Source organism: Dipodomys spectabilis, unplaced genomic scaffold, assembly GCF_019054845.1.
Source record: "Dipodomys spectabilis isolate Male_0828 unplaced genomic scaffold, ASM1905484v1 ptg000054l, whole genome shotgun sequence".
Classification (NCBI taxonomy): domain Eukaryota; kingdom Metazoa; phylum Chordata; class Mammalia; order Rodentia; family Heteromyidae; genus Dipodomys; species Dipodomys spectabilis.
Window position 1 is genome coordinate 40,763,537 of NW_024870731.1, and position 8,709 is coordinate 40,772,245.

General features: G+C 50.5%; 1 non-coding gene across 1 annotated transcript; it reads left to right on the top strand.

Annotated features, from left to right (window-relative positions):
• Window positions 1–8,252: 8,252 nt before the first annotated feature.
• Window positions 8,253–8,378, top strand: LOC122108285. Its single transcript, XR_006147521.1, has one exon. It is a non-coding gene; the product is annotated as a U6atac minor spliceosomal RNA (small nuclear RNA).
• Window positions 8,379–8,709: the final 331 nt, after the last annotated feature.

The following is an 8,709-nucleotide window of genomic DNA, read 5'->3' on the forward strand; positions in this document are numbered from 1 at the left end:
GGGGGGGGGTGTAGAAAGTGCTCCCGGGGAGTTGGAGGGGGCCGGCGCCCGGGCGCGGGCCGGGGGTCCGGGCGGAGGCCGCGGGGCGCGGCGCGGGAGCCCGCGGGGCGGCGGGACGCCGGTGTTAGGGGTAGGGTCTGGAGGGGGCGGCGGCGGGCGGCGCGGGCGCGGCGGGACCCGGCCGGGCTGCGCGGACCGAGGGCAAGGTGGCCGGGTTAGGGCGACGCCAGGCTGGGGTTGCAGGGTCCGGACCCGGGGCGCGGTGCGGGCGTCCCGCGCACCCTGGCCGGGTGCGGGCCGGGGAGGGGCCTTCCTGGGCCCGGGAGACACGCGGGGAGCAGGGCGGCCGGGGCCTCGGGCCGAGGTGACAGAGGCGCCCCGGGGCGCCGGGAGCGGCCGGGGCCGGGTGGGGGTGCCCGCCCTGCGCCCAGGCCGGTGCGCGCGGAGGCTGCGGCCGGAGGGGCCCGGCACGGGGAGACAGACCCACCTGGGCCCGGTCCGGGGCAGCAGGTCCGGGGGCTGGCACGGCCTAGGCGCCGGGGCTCGGCGCTCCGAGCTGCGGCTGCCTGGGCCCAGGCGGCGGCGGCGGCCTCCGCGAGGCCTCCATCTTGCTCGGGTTCTCCCGGCGCGCGCTCCCGGGCCCAGGCGCGCGCTCGTGTCCGGCGCGCGCTCGTGCTCCGCGCGCTCCCGCGGGCCGGCAGGCACAGCCGGGCAGACCTGGGAAGGGGCGCTCGGGCCCTGCAGCCGGAGGGGGGCAGGGGGAGGGCTTCGTCCCAGGGACCCTCCCCAGCAGGACCCCTGGTTTCTGGGACTCACCCCTTCCGGCCCATGGGAATGGAGGGGGACCCGACCTGACGTTTGGACGGAACACCTGGTGCAGCGCCTGAAGTCGGGCCATCACGCACGCTTCTGGTCGGTTGGGTCATGGAGATGTTGAAGGTTCCCTGAGTCTCCCAGGAAACTGCCAAATACCCCTGGGAGAGGGAACCCCCATTCCCACCGCCCCCCCCCCCCCGAAACCGTTAGCAGCCAGCTCCTGATCCTGGGAATCAGGAGCCAGGTGAGTACCGAGGGACCGGGAGCCCAGGGTCTGGGAGCTGTGGCTCCCCCTCTCCCCATGGTCCCCAGCATCCGCCCTGAGCCCGGCATGAGCAGCCGAGGGACGCTCCAGGGAAGCACTTGGAGTGCTGCGTGGTGGCTGAGGATCTGTCGAGATGAGCTGTGACGACTGCCATCTCTGTGACCTTGCACGCGTGCTTTCTGAATGTTTCCTCGACATCTGCCATGTGAACAAGTGAAGCCCCTCACTTCACGTGTGTGTGTGTGTGTGTGTGTGTGTGTGTGTGTGTCTGTTAGTGAGTCCCAAACCCTGGATGCACACAGGGGCAGGTCTGCCAAAATAGAATCATGTAAGGTTGTCTAATTCTTTTTCTGAGATTGTGACATTACTGAGGAAATCCACTTCTTTTAGGAAATAGTGGTGACAAGCCGGCGCTGGTGGCTCACACCTGTAAGCCTAGTTACTCAGGAGGCTGAGATCTGAGCATCAAGATTTGAAGCCAGCCCTGGCAGGAAACGTCCATGAGACTCTTATCTCCAATCAACTACTCAAGAAAAATAACAAAAGTGGTACTGTGGCTTAAGTGGTGGAGCACTAGCTTTGAGCACAGAGAGTCCCTGAGTTGAAGACCCAGGACTGGGAAAGAAAGAAAGAAAGAAGGAAGGAAGGAAGGAAAGAAAGAAAGAAAGAAAGAAAGGAAGGAAGGAAGGAAGGAAGGAAGGAAGGAGGGAGGGAGGGAGGGAGGGAGGGAGGGAGGGAGAGAGGGAGGGAGGAAGGGAAGGAGGGAGGGAGGGAAGGAAAGGTGGTGATAGCTGATGGGAGCTTTTTTTTTAATGTCCTTAAAAGAATCAAGCACCCTAGTTTCAATCCTCTGTGGGGGAGGGGGAGGGAAAAGGGGGGTTGTGAGGCTTGAACTCAGGGCCTGGGCGATATCCCTGAGCCTCTGTGCTCAAGGCTAGTGCTCTACCATTGAGCCACAGCACTACTTCTGTTTTTTTTTTCTGAGTAGTTTGTTGGAGATAAGAGTCTCATGGACTTTCCTGCCAGGGCTGACTTCAAAGTGTGATCTTCAGATCTCAGCCTCCTGAGTGGCTAGGGTTACAGATGTGAGCCCCCAGCACCCAGCTTCAATCCCAGTTTTCAAGAAGAGAAATTAGGGGTCCATGAAATTCCACATGTGGAGAACTCAAAGTCACATGAATTCAATTACATGGAGCCTGAGCACAGGGTACTCAGTGGGTCTGGCTTTCAGATCCACTGTCTTTGGAGATGGTGTTCTGGTGTCTTCTGAGAGCTATGCCAGGATGCTGAGCTGGAAGCCCAGGAATGTCTTCTTCTACATTCTCTCCTACTTTACAGATGGGGAACAGGAGCCAGAGAAGAAAATGGACCAATCACAGTTCGAAGCCAGCACAGGCAGGAAAGTCTGTGAGGCTCTTTTCTTCAAAACTCTGGAAGTAGAGCTATAGCTCAAGTAGTAGAGCGCTAGCCTTACATTTCTTTTTCGTTTTTCTTTTCTTGTTGCTGTGAGACTGAGACTTGAACTCAGTACCTGATACTTTGGTCACTGGCTGGTACGCTACTAACTGAGCCAAGCCTCCAACTTCAAGAGCACTAATCTTGAGCAAAAAAGCTCAGGGACAAGCACTCAGGTTCTGAGTTCAAGTCCTTAGGACTGGCACAAAAAATAAATTAGGGCTGGGAATGTGGCTTAGTGGTAGAGTGTTTGCCTACCATGCATGAAGCCCTGGGTTCGATTCCTCAGTACCACATACACAGAAAAGGCCAGAAGTGGCGCTATGGCTCACGTGGTAGAGTGCTTGCCTGGAGCAAAAGAAGCTCAGGGACAGTGCCCAGGCCCTGAGTTCAAGCCCCAGGACTGGCAAAAAATAAAATAAAAACGAATTAATCTTCAAGTAGTTGTATAAAGGGGTTTCAATTTAACATGCTCATTTATGTGTACCATGCTACCAGTTTCCTCTCCCATCATTTTCCCCACTGTCTGCCCAATGCTGGGGTTTTTGAAATAAAAGAATGCCTGAATAAGTGAGCTACTCCTTATGTACTAAAACCAAAAGACAATAATCTGAGGCCCATCTTTGCCATTAGATAACTTCTTTTTTCACTCAGTGCTGGTACTCTACTACTTGAGCCACACCTTCTTTTTGCTGGTTAATTGGAGATGTGTCTCTCAGATTTGTCTTCCCAGGCTGGCTTCAAACTGTGATCTTCAGATCCCAGCCTCCTGAGTAGTTAGGATTACAGGCATGAGCCACCAGGTGCCTAGCTTGTGTGTTTATTCTTATATGCCAACTCCACATTTCCTTGAAGGAAGAAATGGCTTTAGTATTTTATTTATTTATTTTTTTTGGTCGGCCGTGGGACTCTGGGCCTGGGCGCTGTCCCTCAGCTCTTCAGCTCAAGGCAAGCGCTCTACCACTTGAGCTATAGCGCCACTTCCGGTTTTTCTGGTGGTTATTGGAGATAGGAGTCTCACGGTCTCTCCTGCCCGGGCTGGCTTTGAACCGCGATCCTCAGATCTCAGCCTCCTGAGTAGCTAGGATTACAGGCGTGAGCCACCAGCGCCCGGCTATGGCTTTAGTATTTTAAATCTTTTTTTTTTTTTTGTCAGTCATGGGGCCTGACCTCTGGGCCTGGGCACTGTCCCTCAGCTCTTCAGCTCAAAGCTAATGTTCTACTACTTGAGCCACAGCACCACTTGCAGCTTTTTCTGCTTGTGGTGCTGAGGAATCGAACCCAGGGCCTCATGCATGCAAGGCAAGCACTCTACCACTGAGCCACCTTCCCAGCCCCCTACTATTTTAAATCTTAACACCATAAGTTGTTGCTTGTGTGCAGATGTTTCACTGTATGTGAAGTGTGAAATGTGGTCTGTTATACATGATCATCTTTCCCATTTAAGATCATGGGAACAGGAATTCCTTAAGTACTGTTTTCAGACGGAGCATTTCTTTTTTTTCTTTCTTCTTTTCTTTCTTTTTTTGTGTGGGTCTTGGGGCTGTGCACTGTCCCTCACTCAAGCCACAGCTCCACTTCCAGCTCTTTTGGTGGTTAATTGGAAATATGAGTCTTACGGACTTTCCTGCCTTGGCTGACTTCGAACCATAATCCTCAGCTTCTTGAGTAGTTAGGATGAGAGGTGTGAGCCACTGGCTCAGAGCACTGATTTCTAACATAGATTACTGGTGGTAAGCAGGAAGTGCCTGAATTTTATTCCTATCATTTGTTTCTACCCTTGCATTTTAAAGTGTTTTTTTTGGGGGGGGGTCCAGTAGTGGGGCCTGAACTCTGGGCCTGGGCGCTGTCCCTTAGCTCTTCAGCTCAAGGCTAGCGCTCTACCACTTGAGCCACAGCGCCACTTCTGGCTTTTTTCTTTTTGCTTATGTGGTGCTGAGGAATCGAACCCAGGGTCTTAGGCATGCAAGGCAAGCGCTCTACCACTGAGCCACCTTCCCAGCCCAACCCTTGCATTTTAAAAACATGCATAATTAACAGAAGAGCTGAAATACATGGAGATCTCTACTCCTGCCCAGAAATGGATCTGAATACAATACTCTTCCATTTTCATTATCATCGTTGACTATTTTCAGTTGCAACTTCTATTTAAAGCCCCTTAATGTGTAATGTTTTAGTCAGGTTTATTGAGGTATAATTTAGCTACAGTAAAATACACCCTATTCAGCACTGAGCAACATACATGGTTGTGTAACCACTGTAATTAAGTTCGGAACAATTCCATCATCCCCAAACTTCCCACCGTCACTGTGAAGTTGTGTCTGCATTCCACTCGGGCCCTGGGCCACTATTTATTTTCTACCGTTTATATAATGCCACCTAAGTGGCATACATTAATATGCACCCTTTTGAGTCACTTCGCTAATATGTTTGGAGTTCAGCCATGTTGTATTACTGGTTGGTCCCATTTTTTTTTAAAGTGGTACTGGGGTTTGAACTCAGTATCTCACTTCTTCTTCTTTTTTTTTTGGGGGGGGGGGGTCCAGTCGTGGGGCCTGAACTCTGGGCCTGGGCGCTGTCCCTCAGCTCTTCAGCTCAAGGCTAGCGCTCTACCACTTGAGCCACAGCGCCACTTCCAGCTTTTTTCTTTCTGCTTATGTGGTGCTGAGGAATCAAACCCAGGGCCTCAGGTATGCAAGGCAAGCGCTCTACCACTGAGCCACCTTCCCAGCCCCTCATTTATTCTTCTTGTTAAGCCATGCCTCCAGTCCTGTTTTTCACTGGTTATTTTTTTGTGTGTATGACAATCCTGGGGCTTGAACTCAGGGCCTGGCAGCTGTCCCTTATCTTTTTTGCTCAAGGCTGGTGCTCTACCACTTGAACTATAGCTCTACTTTGGCTTTTTTTTGGTGCTTAATTGGAGAAAAGCATCTTATGGACTTTTCTGAGTTACAAGCATAAGTCACTGAGGCCCAGCCTGGCTTGTTTGTTGAGATGAGGTCTTGATAACTGTTTGCCCATTCTGGCCTGAAATATCAATCCTCCCAAGCTCCACTTCCTAAATAACTGGGATTATAAGCACGAGCCACTGAGTCTGACCTATTCCAACCATTGTAATAAATCTTTTAGACTCTACCTCTAGCAAAAGCCAATTTCCTTTGTAAGTCTTTATTTTGTAATTATTTTATGCCACAAGAAAAGAACAAAGGAAGCCAAGCTGACATCTGTAGTCCTAGCTATTCAGGAGGTGGAGAGCAAGAGTATCACAGCCTCAGCGGGACAAAAAGTTCACAAGATCTCATCTCAGCCAAAAAAAACATTGGGTCTGGGGGTACACACCTGTCATACCAGCTATGTGGGAATAGAAGATGTCAGGCCAGCCTAGGCAGAGATGAAAGACTCTATTTGAAACATAACTAAAGCAAAAACTGGAGGCATGGATCAAGTGGTAGAACACCTGCCTAGCTAGCCCAAGGCCCAAGGAAACCCTAGTACTACTGGGAAGGAAGGAAGGAGGGAAAGAAGGAAAAAAGGAAGGGAGGGAGAAAGGGAAGGAAGGGAGGAAGGGAGGGAGGGAGGGAGGGAGGGAGGGAGAGAGGGAGGGAGGGAGGGAGGAAGAGAGGAAGAGAGGGAGGGAGGGAGAGAATAGGGAGGGAGGGAAGGGAGGAAGGAAGGAAGGAAAGGAGGGAGGGAGGGAGGGAGGGGGGAGGGAGGGAGGGAGGAAAGGAAAATATTAGTTTTCGCCTGCCTTGCATTGGATCCTTAAACTACATTATTGCCACTGGACACTTGTGGCTCACACCTAGATACTCAATCCTAGATACTCAGTAAGCTGAAATCTGAGATTCATGGTTCAAAGCAAGCTCAGTCAAGAAAGTTCATGAGATTCATCTCCAATTAAACACCAAAAAGCCAAAAGTGAAGCTATGACTCCATTGGTAGAGTACTAGCCATAAACAAAAAATGATCAGGGACAGTGCCAGGCCTTGAGTTTAAGCCCCAGGGCCAGCATTAAAAAAAAAAAAAAAAAAGTGCCAGGCACTGGTGGCTCACGCCTCTAATTCTAGCTACTCAGGAAGCTGAGATCTGAGGATCACAGTTCAAAGCCAGCCTGGGCAGGAAAGTCCCCAGGGAACTTTTATATCCAATAAACCACTAAGAAAACCCAAGTGGAGCTGGAAGGTGGCTCAGTGGTAGAGTGCTTGCCTTGCATGCATGAGGCCCTGGGTTCGATTCCTCAGTACCACATAAGCAGAAAAAGCTGGAAGTGGCGCTGTGACTCAAGTGGTAGGGCGCTAACCTTGAGCTGAAGAGCTGAGGAACAGCGCCCAGACCCAGAGTTCAGGACCCATGACCGACAAAAAAAAAAGAAAAAAAAAGAAAAAGAAAAAAGAACCCAAGTGGCACTGTGGCTCAAGTGGTAGAGTGCTAGCCTTGAGCTGAAGAGCTGAGGGATGGCACCAGGCCAGACCAGGAAAAAAAAAAAGGCAACCATTACAGCCTTTAATCCCTTCAATGACACAGTGACACTAGATGCCAGCACCCCCACTGAGGCTGAGCAAACAGAACTGTGGTCACAGCCATACAGCCTAGAAGCAAGCCCTGCTAGGTCTGTATGAGCCTGGGGTCCGGGCGCTTTGTAGGAGGCCATTCTGCTTCTCTTCTCTGCATCTCAGGGGTTTTGGTAAAAATCACACTTAAGGATCAGGAAAGTCATCTGAACTGGGCCGGAAACCTGGTTAAGTAATCCAAGGGTAAGTCCTTGATTCGCAGTGATATGAGTGGAATCCCACTAGGCTGCCTTGGGCTGTTGTTTGGCAATATGAAATTGAGGACACACATCAGGCTGGCCAGAGTTAGTTCCCACTTGGGTTGAGGCAAGTGTCCTGGGGAAGATATCCTCTGGAGAGCTTAGCCTCCTGGCTTAGACTTTTAAGATGGGATTCCAGAAAAGTCACACATTGCCCCAGGACCTAGACTTCTCTTCCCCAGCCCTTCACCCCCTGGATGGGTTGTTCACCCTCTGCCTTCCCTTCAAGACTGAACCACAAAGCTCAAGGATCTTTCCAGCCTTGGCCAACACTGGCTTCCTGTCCCTGTGCCTGCCCAAAGAGGAACATTCCAACATGCTTGATTTATTAGTTGATGATTGATTTATTAATTGTTGACATGCTGGCATCCCCTTGCCAGAAAATTAAGTCTAGTTATGTAGGTTTGAGGGATTTAAAGTCTCCAACACTCAAGTTATACTAGTGAAGAAATACATTCTTTTTTTTGTTATATATACATTAGGTGTTGTTTTGTTCTTTTGGTGGGAAGGCAATACTGAAGCCTGAATTCAGAGACTTGCATTCTTTTTATTTTTATAATTTTTAATTGAAATCAAGTGATCACATAAATTTAACAAATTTCACAATATTGTGGAATAGTGATAGTTAAAGTCACAGACACATTTTAACCTTCATGAGACAAATTGTCATCATCATGATCTATAAAGTTTGTGAATTCTGGGCTGGGAAGGTGGCTCAGTGGTAGAGCGCTTGCCTTGCATGCATGAGGCCCTGGGTTCGATTCCTCAGCACCACATAAGCAAAAAGAAAAAAGCCAGAAGTGGTGCTGTGGCTCAAGTGGTAGAGCGCTAGCCTTGAGCTGAAGAGCTGAGGGACAGCGCCCAGAGTTCAGGCCCCACGACTGAACCAAAAAAAAAAAAAAATTGGTGTTGTATGAAAGGAGAGAAGGTTAGCACTCCCCTTGACAAGGATGGAAGAGGCCCTTGGGCCTGACAACACGCATACGGTTAAGGCATTGCCACCTACTTCGTGGCATCTAACCATCGTTTTTTTAGATGTGTATTTTAATGTTTTTTTCTTTCATGCATGTGTTTCTAACACATTTATAAGATTATCTCTTTGTTGCTTTGTATGTCCCTCCCCCACAGTATAACCCCTGCTTTCACTATATTTGATGTCAGTATAACTTGTGGAGGAGATGGGGAAAAACCAGTTGTTTAAGGATACAGGTGGACCTGTTGCAACAATGAGAAGTACAAGTTGTCATGTCCAAAACGAGCTTTACAACGTTAGTGCGGGGGGGGGGGGGGGAAGGGGGGGAGAGGGGGGAGAAGGATTGGGATTAGGGGGGGAGGGGGGAGGCTGGGAAGGGATGTGAAGGGT